We start from the raw sequence: 17,843 nt of genomic DNA on the forward strand, positions 1-17,843 counted from the left end.
AGCCACCCAGGCAACCCCGTCCATATTATTTTCGTAGCCACTCAACAGATGAGCAGAGGCCCCGAGGTCAGGGACTCACTTGGCGCGTACTGGGGACAGGATCCATCCCTGACTTGTGGGTGGCAGTCAAGACAGACAAACCCCCATCATGTGAAACTACAACATCTGAAGTGTGGCTCTCGGACTGTAGCCTACTTACAAATCACCGGAGACTGGTATGAATTCACAGACTCTTGGGTCCTAACCGTAGAGATTCTGATTCAGCAGGTGCAAAGCAGCGTCTGGGGACCCGCCTGGTTAACCAGCACCCCAGGTGATTCTCCTGCAGGTGATGGAGAAACATGAACCTCATCGTGCGCTGCACACATGGTGTGATGGCAGGCAGCAGCGTGGTCCTGGACCCTGAAGCTGCCGGTTTCTGGCCATCAGTTAGGGCTCTGGCTGCAGCTGGGAGCTGGGCCGGGGCTGGGGGAGGCAGAGGGTGGTAATAAAGAAACAACAGGAAGCTCAGCTTTTATTAGCGCTGGGTAGTCGCAGCTGCAGGTGAGTAATCTGATTTCTGCGGCGTCCTGTTTTCTCCGCTGCCTGGCGGTTCCTCGACACCCACTCACCTGCCACCAGCCACGGGAGAAAGGGCGGGCGGGAGGATGGGCGTGGGGCGCCACCCGCCCGGGTCCCCTCGCCCGCGCCCACGCGGGCACAGCCGCCGCGCCGAGGCCACCGGGGCGCACCTGGCGCGCTGCGCTGCGGGAAGCGGGGCTCCGCGCGGGGCGGCGCGCGGAGGTGGCGCGCACGCGCACTCGCGGGCCCGGCGCCCCGCGGAGTTTGGCTGCGGGGCCGCGGGCGTGGTGCCCTCTCCCGGCTCTGCCGGTCTCGGGAAAGAGGTGTGAACGGTATACACTCCAAAGCGCTGGGCCAATACGTGTGTGTGGGGGGGGGGGGGCGCTCAGGAAGACCTAAGGCAAGGCAAGGCTCTCAACCGGTCCGTGCCTCAGTTTCCTCCTTTGCAAAATGAGAACGATTAACTCTTCATCGTGAGCCCGTTAATGCTAGCGAAGTGCCCCCAACGCTCGTGCACAGTAAGGGCAGGCGCGGTCACGGTAGTCATGATGGTTGCTATTAGCCCGGCCCGGAAGCCGCGTTCTCCCTCCTCATCCAGGTACGCTGGCCTTCTGTGCCTGGCAGCCCCCATCTGGGAAATGCGGAGGTTGGGGAGGGCTTGGATCAGAAAAGTCTGAGGGGCTGAGAGAGTCAGGGGCTTTCCCAAGACCGGGGTTTGGTTCCATCCCTACCTGATGCGAGTTTTCCACTTGTGATGTGGGGTTGATAACACCTTCCCTGACAATCCATAGAAATGGATGCAAGGACCAAACGAGGAACCCAGAAACGCTTTGCCAGCTATGCAGTGCTGTCCACGTGCAGAGAACCGAAATTATTCTTTTTTTTCCAGGTGCCTCTTTGTCCTCAAGGGTCAAAGATTCATCAAGAACCTAACTAGTTTTAGCCGGTGAGTTTCCGAGCCCCATGAGAAGGACCACTTGGCATTCACTTTCTCTGGAGAAGCCCACCACATCCGGCCTCGTTGGCATAAGGGTGGAGAGATCGATCCTATCCTCAGGGGGGCTCACCGTCCAGTTAGCCAAGAGGCAACGGTGTGGTGGGAGCACTGAGGGGTTGGGGAGTGCACTCCCTAGGGGTAGGGTAGGAGGATACAGGGAGGAGGACTTCTTTGAGGAATGGTTGGAGTTCAGGTGGGGAGAAGGGGACACACATTCTGGGCAGAGACAGTTCTAGCAGAAGAGTCTGGGGACAAGAAAGTATGTAGTGCGTTCAGGGAAAGGGCATGAAATGTGTCTGAGATGCAGGGTGGGAAGAGAGGGGTGCGGGAGGGAGGAAACAGGGCAGGGCTTTCAGTCCACCATAGGGAGTGTGACTTCTCCTGAGGTTGATGGGGAACCCTGCAGGGTTCGAAGCAGGGGAGCGATGTCATCAGGTGTGGGTTCTAGAGAGATCGCTGTGGCAGTAGGTAGAGAGGACAGATAAAAGGAAGGAAAAAGAGAGGACTGATTGAAGTTGTCGCAGTGAGTTGAAGGTGGTCTAAACCAAGGCAATGGCAAGGGAGCAGGAGAGGGGGACAGATGGGAGAGAGCTTTCTGAAACAGAATAGCAGTACTTACAGTAGAACAGTTTGAGGGAGAGAAGGTAAGGACAACTGAATTTTCTGGCTCTGGAACCTGAGGTAGACAGTGACAGCATTAACTGGGATGGGGGACCCAGGAAAGGAGCAGGGTGAGGTCACCTTCAGGGTACCTGTCAGACATCCATTTCTTCAAGAGCTCTCTGTGCTAGGCCCCCGGATGTGGGAGTAGATAAGACCCAACCTCATCCACAGGAGGCTAGAGGGAGAGAGAAGAGAGAATATTGTATTAGGAAGCTTCGGTTGTAAGTGACAGAAACTCAGTTCAAACCAGGCTAAGGGGGCGGGGGGGGGGAATTGAAAAGGAAAAGGAGAGATCGAGAATTTAGTGGCTCCTTTACCTTGGAGTTTCAAGGGCATGTCAACTTCAGGCGTTGCTGGATCCAGGGTTCCTAATAGGGTGGAGAGGAAGCTTCTACCCTCAGGGGGCTCCTTGTGTTATCTCCCCTCCACCCCATCAGTCAGTTCTGTTTGTTTCCACCTGTCTTTAAGAATGGGCCTCTTTCTAGCCCACGGCAGACGGGCCCTCTCCAGTCCCAGGAAGGATGCTCACATGTCCACACACTGTCAGCTCACACTTCAGAAGGAAAGGCCAGTGGCCCTACTGGCTGTGTGGACGGACAGTCCCAGGAAGGGCTCTGATTGACCCAGTGGGCATCACACGCCCAGCCCCCGCCCAGTCACTGTACCAAGGAGAATGTGGCACTGTGGTTGGCCTCCTTGCCCTTCCCAGCTTGTAGGGCCCTGTGATGGACATCCCGCCGGCCCCCATGGACAGGAAATGAGAAGGACTGGGAATACGCCAGATCGGCACGACAAACTACATCCCTGCCTCCGTTCAGCCCGAGGCTTGAGGGCAGAACCCTGGGGAACACCGATGTTGAACAGACCTTGGGAAGGAGACTGAGGAGTATGAGAGGGGTTCTGGGTCTTCAAGGCAGGAGAGAAGTTCTGCAAGGAAGGAACAGGCAGAGGCAAATTCTGGAAGGGGCAACAGGCTCCTACTGTTCTGGGCTCCACCCACCCAAGCGGAAAGGCTCTCCCCCCCCCCATTCAGCCAATACAGGTGCTACCCCCTGCCCCCAGCAGAGCCTGTTTCCCTATTTGGGAAATGAGGACTCCAACAGAACACTCCCCCCAGCCGTGGCTGAGGGGCATGGGTGAGCTGGTGCTGAGAAATGCTTACCTCGGTGCCTGGCACCTGGTAAGGGCTCAATAAATGGGAGCCACGTAAGGTGCTGGTGGAAGATACGGCGGTAATAAAGGCACGCAGATTCCTGCTGTCCTGGGAGGGCGGAAAGTACAGCTAATAAATTCAGCATCACTGAGATACCATTCATTCATTCAGTCAGTCTTTAATGGAACACCTGCTGTATACCGGTCCCTATGCGAGACACAGCAGATGGCAAGAAGGCTAGAACGCAAGAGCCTGAGGTAGTGTGGGACAGACACAGCTAATAGTTAGGCTGTAAGGTCATGAGCACCATAGGGACTGGGCTGTGGGAGCCCAGAGAAACTCGGTCCTGTGGAGGCATGAGGGCAGCGCCCCAAGAAGGCAGAATTTGACCTGGGTCTGAAGGACCCTGGTGAAGGACGGAAACAGCTGACATTTCACGAGTGCTCATAGTGGGTCGGGCACTAAGTGTGCCAAACATCTATTTCCACGCATGAGGTAGGGAGTGTTGTCCCTGTTACGTGGATGGGGGCGGGGGGCCCAGGCTTGCTCAGAGTCCCTTGCTTGTAAGTGGGGGCACCGGGCCTGGCCCAGGGGCCTGACCCCACTGGATGGAGGAGAGAGGAGAGATAGGAGGTCAGGCAGAGGGGAAAAAGACAGTGCGACCCAACCGTCCGGGAGGGAGAGAGGGAGCCAGGATTCCCGCACAGGGAACATCACGCCTCTGAGAGTGTGGGGCAGGGACAGTAGAACAAACGTAAGGTGGGAGCCGTGACCTCCAGCAAGTGTGGCGCCTCCTGGAACCTACCTCTCCTTATTTGTAAAATGGGGATAAGGAAGTCTGTTATCTTCATCCCCATTTTACAGATGAGGAAACTGATTGTTAGATCGAGACCGTCTGGCTGCAGGGCCCACATGCTAAGCCACAACACCGTGGTTCTGTTGGAGCCGATGAGCTGTGAGAGTTCACTGCAAACCCTCCTCTCTGCCTCAAGGGTAGCCATGAAGAGCACCCCAAGGGAAGTGGGGAGCCTCCACAGGAAGAGCCCTCAGAGGACCCCAGAAGACAGTCCTGTGCTCTTATGCAGAAATCCGATCTCTTAAGGCCCTTAGAGACTATTTCATTCATGCATTGGGGGGATGACGCATGTAACTTACAAATAGGGAAACAGCCCAGAAAGAGGGAAGTGACTGGTCCAAGGCCACACAACGAGCTGGTCGCGGAGAGCCATCTAGAACGCAGGTTGCCTGACACCTGGTCCTGTGCTCTTTCTCCATTCCAAAGTCCTCTCGTCACAAATGACCTCTCCTCTGCCTACAGGGCGGCAATCTCTCCCAGTGCTGAACACCCAGTGCGGACCAGGCACTTCATCTGCCTGTCTCTGGTCTTCCAGACTACCCTGTGAAGTATTATCCACGGCAGCCAGGAGACCCAGAAGTACGCACAGATAAGACCTGGTTTACTGATAGCACATTACAAAGCGTACCAAGTAATCGTCCATCCAGACTCTCCCGCCCTATAAATCATACAATCCGATTTCACAGAAGAGAGAACTGAGGTTCAGAGATGGGAAACGTCTGCCTCAGGGGCTCCCAGCTAGGAAGCAACAGGGTGAGGACTAGTGTGCGGGCATTTCTGACTCCAAAGCTAGGGTGTCTTGTCCCCGCCCCAATCTGCTGTCAGGCAAAAGATGGCAGGACTTGCCGAGGGAGCTGAAGGGTGACGGCTGGAGGGGCCGATCCCCAATGATGAGCGAGGTAACAGTTCTCACAGTGGCTAAACAAAGAGCCCTTGCAGTCCGGCTGCCTGGGTTCGAGTCTTGTTCTGTCCCTTCTTAGTTCTGTGCCCTCGGGCAAGCCACTGGTCCTCCCTGAGCCTCAGTTTCCTCGTCTGTAAAATGGGGATGGTAATAATGTTGCCCACCTCGTTGTGTTGTTGGAGGGTTAAATTAGAAGCGTGTGGCACACAGCAAGCACAGTGAAAGTCTTGCCTCTTATTTGCTGGCACCTTGTATGACATTTGCTAGAGGCCTCCTGTCTCGTCTACGATTAATACTGCCTTTATAGCACTGCGTGTTCCGGAGCCTGGCCACCTGGGCTCTGCCACTTGCTAGCTGTGTGGTCTAGAGCTTAGAGGGAGACTGAAGGTCAGGCTCATGAAGTTTAAGCCTTGGGTCGCTCCCTTGCGAGGCCTTGTGCATCATTTTGTATTCATAATTTCCTATTATTTTTCTTAACGGGGTTCCCCAGTGTGGTATACGCTCTACTCACATCCTGCAAAATGTGGATCCGCCCCTGTGTGCGCAACACGCTCGGCCTCTCCGGTGCCTCAGTTTTCTCATCTGTTAAGTGGAAAGAGTGTTACGGTGCCGATGAAGTGAATGAATACGTTTGGGACGCTTGAAAAGTGCCTGGCACGTTGTTAATTCCCCGAAAGCTGTCGGCTTCTCAAGTAAATCTCCAGCTAGTGGATATGCTAAGTGCTAGTAAATGTGCTTCGTGGTTTACATTGGTCACGTTATTTAATTATGCTTAATTGTCACAACAACCCCTCCCATTTTACAGGTGAGAACACAGAGGCTCGGAGAGGTGAGGTCACAGAGCTTGGAAGCCACATGGGTCTGATGCCAGGGCCATGCCCCTTAACTATTGCCCTGATACCTCCCTGTTTATGAGGGGCGCCTGGCAGCTGAACCTGAAGGACTCGGGTCACACCGCAGCCAGGCACTGCCTGTCAGGCCACTTGCAGGGAATCCATGAGGCCCCTGCCGGGGAAGAGCTCCCCGTCCCCCCCAAGTCCAGCTGGGCCCCCGTGGCTCTGCCACACCTAGTGCCCTCGTCCCTCCTGCCCCCTAGAGCTTCCTCTTGAGCCCCTGTCACCAGAGGCCCTGGCCCAGGTGGGGCGGGGGCCAACGGGTGACAATGACCGATTTAGAAAGTAAAGTTGCTTCTCAAACAAATAAGAAAGAAGAGGAAAGAAAGAAATGGCCTGCCCGCTTCCTGCCCCACTCTCTCTCCCAGCACCTGGGGCCCAGCTGTGAGCTTTTCACTGCTTGTTTGTTCATCCTGCTCGAGGAGCCTCTTCTTAAAGCTCCAGGCCCCCTCCACGGGGGCGGCGGGATGACTGTGGAGCCAATGGAAATAAGCACCCTCCATGATTGTTGTATTGTCGCCGTCTAGAGTATTGTTTTGGACAACAATACCAATAATCATAACAATCTGGGTTTCCTGCAGTTGGCAGAGGGGGGGTTATCGGCTTCGACTTGGGTGTGGCCGTCCTGGCTGCGATTTCTGAGGTGTGAAGGCCTGCGCAGGTCATTAGCTCTCTCTGGGCCTCCGTTTCCTTGCCTGCAAAGTGGGAATGGGGGCATGGTGAGCGCCGGAGGAGGCAAGCAAGAGCGCGTACCACGCAGGGCACGGCCGCTGCTGAGTCGGTTACCAAAGCCAGGGTCACCCAAGAGCACGACTTTAAGAGCCTCCCCAGACGTGGTGGGAAAACTCGGTGGACTAGGAGGGGGTGATAACGCCTGTTGTGTTCCAGCCTCCGTTGTAAGGGCTTTATGTACAACAACTCACTTCATCCTCACCACACCGCGTGCGTGCATACTGTCAGATGAAGACACCCAAGAGTGATTTGCCCAAGGTCAGTGCATCCGGCAGGTGCAGAGCCAGGCCGAACCCAGCCTGTCCCGCTCCAAAACCGGCGCTCTTCTTAGGGGCATACGCTGCCCTGGGGGCAGGTCTGACTGCATAGGGTCTGCTTTGCTGCATCACCGTGGACAAGCCCTTTCCTTCTCAGCCTCAGTTCTCGATCTGCAAGCTGAACAGCCCACGGTACCTGACTCCAGACAGCATACAGCCCGCAGGGAAAGTCATGGTCAGATTTCGTGACAGTGTAGAGAAAGACAATGGATGAACATATCAGGGGCTCTGGAAGCCACGGCTGCCGCTGCCATAATTATTATTAGTTTTAGAGTCACAGGCGAGAGTCAGCCTAGAGGATGCTGAGGGCCCTGCCCAGCTCTGCAAATCTAAATCCTGTGGTTGCAGCTGGGGAGTGACTCTAGGAGGCACCTGGTGAGAGGTGGCTCTACCCGTTGGGGCTAAAATAATCCCTGAGGCTGCCGCCATGCAATCTGTCACTCACCTGTCCTAATTAATGGCAAACTCACCAACCCTGCCCCTCCGCCTCACTCCCATCCCCCACGAGCTGTGTGGCCCTGGAGAAATCACTCGACCTCTCTGAGACAGGAAAAGGACATGACCCTGCAGAATTTTGATGGATTAGAGATAATGCAGACAGAGTACTCAGCACAGTGCCTGATGTGTGGTTGAGAAGAGGTGATGAGAACCTGAGTTTGGGGGCCGACCCATGTTCCATTCCCGGCTACACCATTTCCTATTGTGTACCCTCAGGCAAGTTCCTTGCACTCTCTGAGCCTGGAAAATGGGTTAGCACAGCACCCGGCATACAGTAGTTGTTTACCTAACGATTGTGGTTGGTGGTGACCGTGTCTGGCCCTCTATAAAGATGTCCAGAGGCCTTCAAAGATCCCAGGGGTATAATGTTCTCCACAGTGCTGGGTTTCTCTGTTTGCCCCTCTAGAACTCCCCTCTGCCCTTCTCCATCCTGTTCTGTGCCCTGGCAGGTGAACTCTTGGGTGCCATCAATGGCCTCTTTTGCCCTCTGGTTCTGGTTGGGTGGGGCAGGAAGGCAGAGGGCAGGTGGAGAATGGGGCAGAGTGATTCCCCCAGCCCCTTGCTACAGGGTTGCACGGGTTGGCTGTGTCCCTCACCCAAAGGCTCTGGCTCCTGGTAGGCGACCCCGTGCATCCATCTCTGGCCCTGAGTCCGGGTCGCTTCTCCCTCTTCACCCTTCAGGCCGTGGGTGGTAACGGCTCCCCACTGTGGCCAGCCCTGGGATACTGCACCATCCCTCCCCGTCTCCCTGAATCCTGCCTGCGTCTTTGGTAATAGTCTCTTGATTAAACCCTCTTCAAACTTCTCAACTTGAGTGTACCGTCTGTTTCCTGCCAAGGCCCTGCTCATGGTTTTAGTGTGACATGTATCCTGTCGCATTCGTCAAGGACTCCAGGTATGGTAGAATACAAAACTTCACCCTGGTTTCACGTGTACATACGTATCCACTTGAGTAACTTTGGCTGAGTATCTGCTGTGTGCCAGGCCCCGTACAGGCAGCTGGGAGCAGAGATAACCGAGCTAGAGCTCCTGACGCCAAGGAGTTCATGGACTAGATGGGGAGACAGACGCCTAAACAGACAACCACAGTATTTGCTAAGAAGCCGTTATAGAAGCGTGTTCAAACCCTGAGGCAAGAGAAACCCTCAAACTCTGAGGGAGGCTGGGAAGGCTGCATAGCAGAGGGACCTCCTCAAAGGTAAAAAAAAATTCTTAATAACATATTTTATCTAACCCAATATTTCAAGGTATTATCAATGTATAATATCACTTAAAAGTGATACAGAAATCCTTAAGAATTGTAACATTTTTTCCCCTAAGTCTTAAACAGCCCAGTGCGTCTTTTACATGCACGGAACGTCTCCGCTCGGCCGGTCCCCATTTCAGGGGCTCCGGAGCCACAGGGGGCTCTTTCCCCCCACTTTACAGAGGAGGAAGCAGAGACTCAGGAGTTAAGTCACTTGTCCGAGGTCCCACTCCCCGATGGCGGCATGATGTGAACCCACGTCTCTGTAGCTCCAAAGCCTGTCTCTTCCCGCTGCCCTGTTCTGTCTCTGGGCCAACCCCTGCTCCCCAGAGTGAAGACTTGGCCGAGGGCTAAAAAGTTAAAACTTCACCTGAGGTGAACTTCACCTCTGACCCCAAATCCTGTAATATTTCTACGTCGGTTGAGTCCATGGGACAGAGTGGGGGAGGGTAACCCACCAAACTGGGTTCTGACCCCTGTTCGGTCTAGGCTCCCTGGGAGGGCGTGAAGATAGGCTGGCAGGAGAGAACTGGGGACCACTGGTGAGTTGTAAGAGTCTCTTGCCGGGGGAGCTGTTAATGGCTGGAAGGCACGGCCTGCGTTGGACGGGAGGTCTGCAGAGGTAACAGACTAGGCGCACCGGACGGTGCCAGCAGGTCAACTTGGCATCTTCTCCTCCACCACACTCAGCGGTTCCTCCCTAGGCAAAACACCGTATCATCCAGAAACACCCACTCCTGAGTACGTAGGGTCACAGTGAATAAGTCACTGTCATTTTCACACCGATGCGGGGGAAATTTCGATGGGATGAAAAGGTAAGGCCTTCTTCTTCTTTTTTTTTTTTTTAATATTTATTTATTTTTGAGAGACAGAGACAGAGCGTGAGTCGGGGAGAGGCAGAGAGAGAGGGAGACACAGAATCCGAAGCAGGATCCAGGCTCCGAGCTGTCAGCACAGGGCCCGACGCGGGACTCGAACCCACGAACTGTGAGATCATGACCTGAGCCCAAGTCGGATGCTTAACCGACTGAGCCACCCGGGCAGCCCGGTAAGGCCTTGTGATGGGCAGCTTATCCAGGCTCTCGTGTGGAGAGAGTCCTGGGAGGATTCTTAGACCCACGTCCGTGCTTTGGAGGAGAAACCAGAGCCATGGAACGTTGGCTGCAAGTAGGGGAGGTCCCTGGCAAGCCCGGGGTGTGTGTGATGCTAAAAACCATGATCAGTAGCTGAGTATTCAACACCCACCAATTCACTTTCATCAGCTGTCCACCTGCCGGTAGAATCATCATCCAACCATCCATCCGTCCACTGTCCACTCCTCCAGCATCCATCTCCCAATTCCCTCATTCCCCCCTCTCCCCATTCACTCACTTCCCCCCAGTCCTGTCGCCGCCCCCCCCCCATCCCTCACCACTGACTCTGCACCTGGTCCGGTGCTGGGTGCTCAGTGTGCAACGAGTAAGACTGCGATCTTCCTTCAAACCCAGTGAGGCAGGCAGACGCTTCGTCTACGCGAGGGAGGTGAATGTGGTGGCGGAGGGTTCTAGGACGTCTGAGATTTCAGACCTGGAAGACCTAGACAGGCATCAGAGTTAGTCCCGCGATGCTAAGTCTGGGAAACCGAGGTCTAGAGAGGAGATAAGACATGCCAAGTCACAGAGTCATGGGGGGGCGGGGGTGAGCTCAGGTCTCACTCCCATTTCCCTGTTCTTTCCGCCAGACTCTAGGCCCCACTTCCCCATCCATACTCAGCAACACTGGAGGCCAGACGCTCTCAACCCCTTAGTGCCTGGCACGGCCCTGGGCCTGGGGAAGGGGACCTTCCCTGTTGCCACGGCACGCCTGCCCTGTCCCCACGGACAATCAGATTGGTAGAGCTTTCTCGTGCTCTTCCCATCGTCCCACGGAAAACCCACCACAGTTCCGGAGGACTGGCATCACCACCCCTTTTTACAGAAAAGGGGCTCAGAGGGGGGAAGGGGCCTGCCTAGAGTCACACAGCTCGAGTGCAGCGGAGCCAGCGTCCTGACTCACCATTCTGAACCTGATCTGAGACACCAGGCGGCACCTCACATAGCCTTTGAATGTTCTGGCCCCAGCCCGATGTTGTGCCATTGAAGTCAGGGGCTGCTGACAGGTAGGTTCGGCAGGGACGGGAACGTTGGGGGAAGGACCCTGAAAAGGAAACCCCGGAGGTTGTTTTCACCTGGAAGGGCTCCGCCCCGCCCAGCAATGGAAAATGTGTGTCAGAGGAAGCCGCTGGCTGGGGATGGGGTAGGTGTGCGTGGGTGAGCATTTGGAGGGGCACAACGGGGGAGGGGCAGGATGTGCTGGGGTTGGTGGGCAAGGTCGGGGTGCCGGAGCGGGGCGCGGGCTCTGCCCTCTGCCCACTGCCTTTTTCTCTCTGGTTCTCGCTTTCTTTCTCATGCTCTCAGAACTAACAATACAACTTTCACTTCCAGACAGATGGGCCGACTGTCCTATGAAAGCTGTCCCCACGCCCTACCTCCCAGATCCCCTTGGCCAATTCGCTCTGCTCGGTAGTTACCGCAGCAAGCATTTATTGAGCACCTGCTGCATGCTCAGATGCAGGGATGCAGGATGGCCTCTTCCCTGCCCAGAGAAGTGCACAACCTGGTGAAGACAGAAATATGACGAGACAGGTACAATACGTGGGTGACACAATCCCCTGGGATGGGGGGTGGGGGGGCGGTGGGCAGAGAGGCCTTCTGGGAGACAGCACCCCAAGCATAAGGGAGGTAATATAACTGCTCCTCCGTGTGCCAGATCAAAAGACTAAACCCTTTCAAGGCTTTTATGGCTTTCCATTCTCTGAAATAGGAACGGCTAGTATTCCCGTTTTACACGTGAGAAAGTTGAGGCGTTGAGACAAAAAGTTGCCCAAGGTGCCACTGCCGGACGCTGGGCAATGGGGGAGCCGGGATTCAAAACCAGGCACTCTGCTCTTACCTACTCTACTGAAGACAGGGAAGGGGGAACAGGTGGTGGTGGAGGCGGGGGGGGGGGGGATAATAAGAGGAAGGGCCCGAGGAAATGGTGTATCGTGCTGATAGCAGAGGGCAAAGGGCAGAGATGAGTGGCTGGGAGCATGTGGGGCCCAGGCAAGGAGTCTGTCCAAGCGTTGCCCGGGCACTGGGGAGCTGTGGACACGTTTTGAACAAAGGAGTGGCATGGGCGTGTCTGTTCTAGAAAGGCCCCCGCCTTTCAAGTGGTGATCAGTGGGGGCAGTGGCCGAAGTTAAATGTGATTGATTTCAGCGTGTTATTCGTTCCCTAGGGCCATTGTGACAAGGTACCGCAAAGCCGGGGTTAAGATAACACAGACTTATTCACTCTCTGTTTTGGAGGTTCGAGGATTGAAATCGAGGTACCATCAGGGTCACCTTGTCTAAGACTCTGGGTAGAAAACTTCCTTGCCTCCACTAGCTTCTGGTGGCCATCAGTTGGTGGCATTCCGTGGTGGTCAGCTCTATCACCCCCATCTCTGCCTCTGTCAACAACAGTGTTCCCCTTGTGTGGTTCTCTCCTCTTCTTAGGAGGACACCAGTCAGATTGGACTAAGGGCCAACCCTGCTCCAATACGACCTCATCTTAAGTAATTCCTCTGCAGCAACCTTCTTCCGAAATAAGATCACATTCTGGGGTGCTGAGAGTTGAGGCTTCAACATAACTTTTGGGGGGACGTAACCCAACCTATAACAGATGTCCTTAAAGTGCTTGTCATATAGTTAAATATCAAATCTGGGGGGAAAAAATCCTATGCACATCTCACGTCACAGTTTGAGATTTAGGAAATCTGGCCTCAGCATGTCTGTCCCCCACACTAATACTTTGCCCTAGTGAGTACTAAATAAATGTTTGGGAAATACTTGACTTGTGGTCCCCTAAGGCTCCCAGGTCTTTCCTTAACAAGTTAGAGAAATAGAATAAAAGTCCCCAGAGAACAAAGTCAGGCTGCCCTCTGTCCTGGATTCCTGGCAGGCAGCAGCCCCACTGACCTGGGCACCCCCTTCCCTGCCTGCCTGGGCACCAGCTTGGGGAAATAGCCAGTCATGAGAAGGATGGAAAGGAGAGGCCTCAGCTCCCTTCCTCTCCGGATTAAGCAGACTCACTGTTCTCAGTCCTCTCCCTTGCCTCCCTATCCAAACAGGCTCAGACTACTCCATTCAGACAAGTATCCCTGCATTACTCTTGCTTCCCTGGCCCGGTTCAGGCCTTTCCCTTTACCACTGGGACTATTGTCCCCAATCTTCGAACTGATTTCTCTGCTGCCGGCACCAATCGGGTCATCCTAAATATGAATCTGATGACTTCTCTCACTGCTCTAAAACCTTCAGTGGCTCCCTATTGCTCTCAGAACAAAGTCCGGATGATTCCCTAGCTTACCATTTCAGACTTTGGACATGTTCGTCCCCAGGTAGCTATCCAGGCTCGTTCTTCACTATCTCCCTAAGTGTGCACTATCCTACAGGCAGGGGAGGTTCCAGAATTTCCATCTAAAAGAGACGGGGGGGGGGGTCGCATTCTGGTTGGCAGGGGACACCATGGAGGCTTGTCTTTATAAGCAGGAATGCCCGAGCATGACGGTGCTTTCCTGTTTTCGGCATCTGCTCCTTGGGGTACACTGTCCCCTCTACAGGGAATCATCTCCCTACATCCCAGTTTTTCAACATGTGACTCAAAGGACCTCTTCACCCTGATCACATAACCAAAAGGACTTCTCCCCGATCTGCATACAGGGTATTTTGGTAGAACTTCATTATGAAGTTTATTCCAGTGCACCTTGTCCTGGCCACAGGTTGCACCTCCCTGCCCTTAGAGCTAGGTTCTAGCCCCAGGCCTGGGCTGAACAGAAGGAAGGGCAGGTGAGAAAAATGCCAGGGTAGAGACCTGGCTGCTGAAACACTTTGTCAGTGTTTGGCTGCATGACTGTAGGCCAGTCACCTCCCTTCCCTGGGTCCTTCTCAGGTCCTTCTCTGTAGGGTGGGGGGTGGGGGGAGGCATTCAAGGAGGGTGAAAGCATGAGCTAAGTTTCTCCCTCCACCCCAGGTCTGACCGGACCTCGGTTCTATGAACAGAAGCTTTTGGGGGTCCTTTATTTTGTATTAATTTACATATATTTGCATACGTGCTATAAGAGGCACTGACTACATTTCATTCATAGAAAGAACTGACGTCATCTAATTGATGTCCAGGGACGGAAAAAAAACCCCACTGGCTCATGGTTGTATCCAAATCTTACCAGTCAGAGGTCTTTAGTGATTAACCCTCCCACACCCTCCAGAGGAGTAACTGAGGCTCAGAAAGGGAAAGTGACGAGGCAAATGACACACAGTGAGTGTCAGGCTTCCTCCAGGCTTCCCAGAGTCCTCTGCCAGGGGATTGCCCCAGGCACCGGGTTCCTCTCTCCATGCAGGGTGCAGGGTCGAGGGGTGTGAGGGGAGGCTAGGTTTTCTCTGTAGGCCCTTCTCTGCACCCCAGAATAACAAAGCCTGCTAGCTTAACAGCCTCCGCAACCACCACAGGAAACCAAATTGTAGTAGAAAGTCAGATGGGAGTGGAAAATCTTCTCAGAGATGTGAGATCGTTGCTTTCACCTGTTCTAAAAATAACTCGGTTTATTAGAGATTGATAGATGACAAGATAACCCACAAGCTATTCCGCTGAGGCGGGGGAGAGGAGAGAGTTCCACCTGTTTGAACAGAAGGGGAGTTTGGGGGGTGCTGTGGGGGATTGGCGAGATGGCTGGACCCTTCGAACTCAGTGTTCAGTGAAAGTTAGTTAGGGGGGTGGGCAGGTGCCCCTCGGAACACCAGGGCCAGGACGGAGGACACTGCCTTCAAGGACCCTAGTCCAAGGAGCAGGGAGACAGATAACAAAAGTTGACAAATAAAATAATTGCAAACCGGGAAAAGTGCTCCAAGAGAAACAAACAGTAGGGAGATGAAGAGGAACGGGCCAGACCGAAATGGTCAGGGAGACCTCCGGAAGGAGGGGGCCCCGAAGCTGGGACTGGACAGTGAGAAGGAATGAGCACAGCAAAGAATGGGGGGGAAGGGCGTCTCCAGGAGCGAGACCAGCATGTACAAAGGCCCAGAGGTAGAAAGGAGCTTGGCGGATCTGGAAGCTGGAAGACCAGTGCCGGGCAGAGAGGGAAGGGGTGTGGACTTGTAGGAGGGGCTGGGAAGAGGGCAGGGCCAGGCCTGCGCTGGCTTGGGGGGCTTCTTAGGTTCATGGATTTGATTCCAGGTCAGTGGGAAGCTACTAAAGCGAAGTTTTCAGCAGTGGCATCAGGAGATGTGGTTTGCCTTTTAAGAAGCTTGTACTTGGGGCACCTGGTTGGCTCAGTCGGTAGAGCACGCAACTCTTGATCTTGGGGCTGTGAGTTCGAGCCCCACATGGGGCGCAGAGATTACTCGAGAAAAGAAGGAAGCTTGCCCTGTTGTGGGGAATAATGAGGGGAGGCTCAAGCAGCAAGGAGACCGGCCACGCAGTGGGAATGGCATCCCGTGGGAGGCCCGGTGGCCTGGACTAAGATGGGGAGAGGACTCAAGGGAGTCCAAGTGGGTTTTGGAAATACATTTCACGGGAGCTACAGATGGGTTGGGCTGGAGGTGGGGTAGAGGGTAGAGAGAAAGAAGGCACTAGGAGGGCCACGCAGGCATCTGGCCTGAGCACCTGGTGGGTGGTAGTGTCATTTCCTGGGGGTGGGGAAACGCGCAGGCGGGAAGGGCAGGTGTGGGACTCCGGTTTGGGGGGTGTGAGGTTTGAAAAGCCTGGCGATCACCGAGAGAATCTGCCAGAAGGCAGCTCCAGAGGCCCCAGAGGCCTCGGGTCCTTCCACTGTTAATGAAGTCTTATCGGTGAGCTCCAGGGGACCAGGGGTCAGCTCTGCTTGGTTTTATAGCATCAGCACCTAGGAAGGTGCCTTGCACATAGTAGGTGCTCCACAAAAAGTTGGTGGATGCGGGATCATCAGCTAAAAGCAGCCTCCCAGGCATGGCGGGTGCTTCGTAAATACTGAAGGGATTCTCGGCCCTGCAGCCAGCCACTCGATGATTCCTGCGGCTTTGCCTTTCTCAGTGTTTCTCAAGCCAATCCCCTACTCCATTCCTACCACCGCTGCCCTAGTCCAGACCCTCAGCGTTTAGCTACATTTACTGCGAGCTGTGAGCACCTACTATGTGCCGGGCGCTGTGCTAGGCCCTTTAGGAGTATTTTTCTTGCTTAACACCCCCAAGGCGCAGGAAACCTTTCCTCCCTCTTACTACCCACAGCACCACTGCAACAGCCTCCTGTGTGATCTCCCCGCCTTCGGGCTCCACCCTTCCAATCCATCTGCCATCCCTCAACCAGGGCGGTTTGCAAAACTCAACATCTGCTCTGTCCCTCCGCTGCTTACAACCCTCTGCTTGTCTACAGCGTCGGGACCGACAGCTTCACGTGGCTGACAGGACCCGAGTTCCATCCCTGCCTCATCGGCCACTGTGCCTCCGGCTGAATCTTCCCTTCCCTTGCAGGTCCCTGAGCATCCAGCACTGCTTCTCACCCCCGTCCTGGCTCACGGCGCGTCCCCTCCTGGCCGGGGCGGGAGGGGGTTCCTATTGCTGCTTTGTTCACACTCATCATTTAAGGCTCAGCTCTTCTTCCCGTCTTCCTCAGCTCTGCTGCTGGCTAGGCTGCAGGTCCCTCAGGCCACCTTCTCCCCACTCTGTGTTGACTTCAGCAGCACCACTAATAAGAACTCTTTTTAATATGATAATTTGTCTCTTTAAAAAAAAAGTTTAATGTTTATTTATTTTCGACAGAGAGAGAGAGAGAGAGAGACAGAGCATGAGCGGGGGAGGGGCAGAGAGAGAGAGGGAGACACAGAATCCGAAGCAGGCTCCAGGCTCCGAGCTGTCAGCAAAGAGCCGGATGCGGGGCTCGAACTCAAAGCCCGCGAGATCATGACCTGAGCCCAAGTCCAATGCTCAGCCGACTGAGGCCACCCAGACACCCCGATAGTTTGTCATTTAATTAACGTATGGGATTATTTCCCACTCGTTAGGTCTGGTGGTTCCTGAGTCACAACTGAACAACGATCCCTGGGCAGCATTTCCCCATAGGGCAAGAGCAGTGGTCAGTGAGTCTACTCTTCTCCTGAGTTGGCTGTGATCTGAAATGAGTCGCTGTCTCCAGAGACTATATAGGTGTCCGTAGAACAGGGCTGAGGGGTCTTCGTCCCTTGCAAACCCTGGACTGTACCGAGGGGAAGAAGGCTCCAGGAGTTTATTCTCACGCAATGCCTTCTGATCCCGGTCCTCCCTCTGTCTTGGGGCTCAACGGGTTCCTCGAGTTTTCTTGTTCCCACCCAGGCAGAGGGGGAGCTGATGTCCAGTTGAGGGTTCTCCCTCTGCTAGGCAGGGGTCTACACCCGTGTGGCCAGCGCGTGACCGGCCCAGCCAGCCCCTCGGACAGCGTGGTGCAGACCACACTAGGCAGTGGCCTAGCCCCTGGGAGCGAGAGCTCACCGCTGCCACGTTTCCACATGTCGCTGCCTGGTGGGACCGCATGGCTGCCGCTCTCCGTGTGACGCTCCTGACCCTGTGATTCAGGACCTGCTTCAGCTTCATGCACGTGGCAGCTTTGGCTGGACCGATGGTGTGTGGTCCCACACTGCTGCAGGACAGACAGACACAGCCAGCCAAGGAGAACCATGCCCACTCAGCATCGGCTTCCTTCAGCCTCAGCGACCAGCGTTCCAGCTCCGGGACCAGACTCCTGTCGTTCTGGGTGAAATGCAGATCCTATAATAATAATAATAATAATAATAATAATAACTTTTATTTATTGAGGCATATCATATAACATATACTATACTGAATGCTTTACAAATATCAAATAATTTGGGGCGCCTGGGTGGCTCAGTCGGTTAAGCGTCCGACTTCAGCTCAGGTCATGATCTTGCGGTTCGTGGGTTCGAGCCCCGCATCGGGCTCTGTGCTGACAGCTCAGAGCCTGGAG

The 17,843-nt window shown here is 54.7% G+C and overlaps 3 long non-coding RNA genes across 4 annotated transcripts; 2 read left to right on the forward strand and 1 right to left on the reverse strand.

Moving 5' to 3' along the window:
* The first annotated feature begins 457 nt into the window (after positions 1 to 457).
* On the forward strand, positions 458 to 9,703 carry LOC124515063 (uncharacterized). Of its 2 annotated transcripts, XR_006962729.1 has the most exons (4): positions 458 to 543; positions 1,451 to 1,507; positions 4,693 to 8,466; positions 8,556 to 9,703. It is a non-coding gene; the product is annotated as an uncharacterized LOC124515063 (long non-coding RNA). The 2 variants fall into 2 exon arrangements; XR_006962728.1 differs by having other exon boundaries at positions 4,693 to 9,703.
* On the reverse strand, positions 802 to 10,315 carry LOC124515062 (uncharacterized). The gene is made up of 5 exons (XR_006962727.1): positions 10,243 to 10,315; positions 3,384 to 3,482; positions 3,088 to 3,148; positions 2,539 to 2,589; positions 802 to 2,396 (listed from the first exon to the last, which is right to left on the reverse strand). It is a non-coding gene; the product is annotated as an uncharacterized LOC124515062 (long non-coding RNA).
* Positions 9,790 to 17,521, forward strand: LOC124515064 (uncharacterized). The gene is made up of 3 exons (XR_006962730.1): positions 9,790 to 11,091; positions 11,280 to 11,480; positions 17,435 to 17,521. It is a non-coding gene; the product is annotated as an uncharacterized LOC124515064 (long non-coding RNA).
* Positions 17,522 to 17,843: the final 322 nt, after the last annotated feature.

Source organism: Lynx rufus, unplaced genomic scaffold (assembly GCF_022079265.1).
Source record: "Lynx rufus isolate CCGP_SWC_20201006 ecotype Redwood Valley unplaced genomic scaffold, mLynRuf1.p SCAF_2, whole genome shotgun sequence".
NCBI lineage: Eukaryota > Metazoa > Chordata > Mammalia > Carnivora > Felidae > Lynx > Lynx rufus.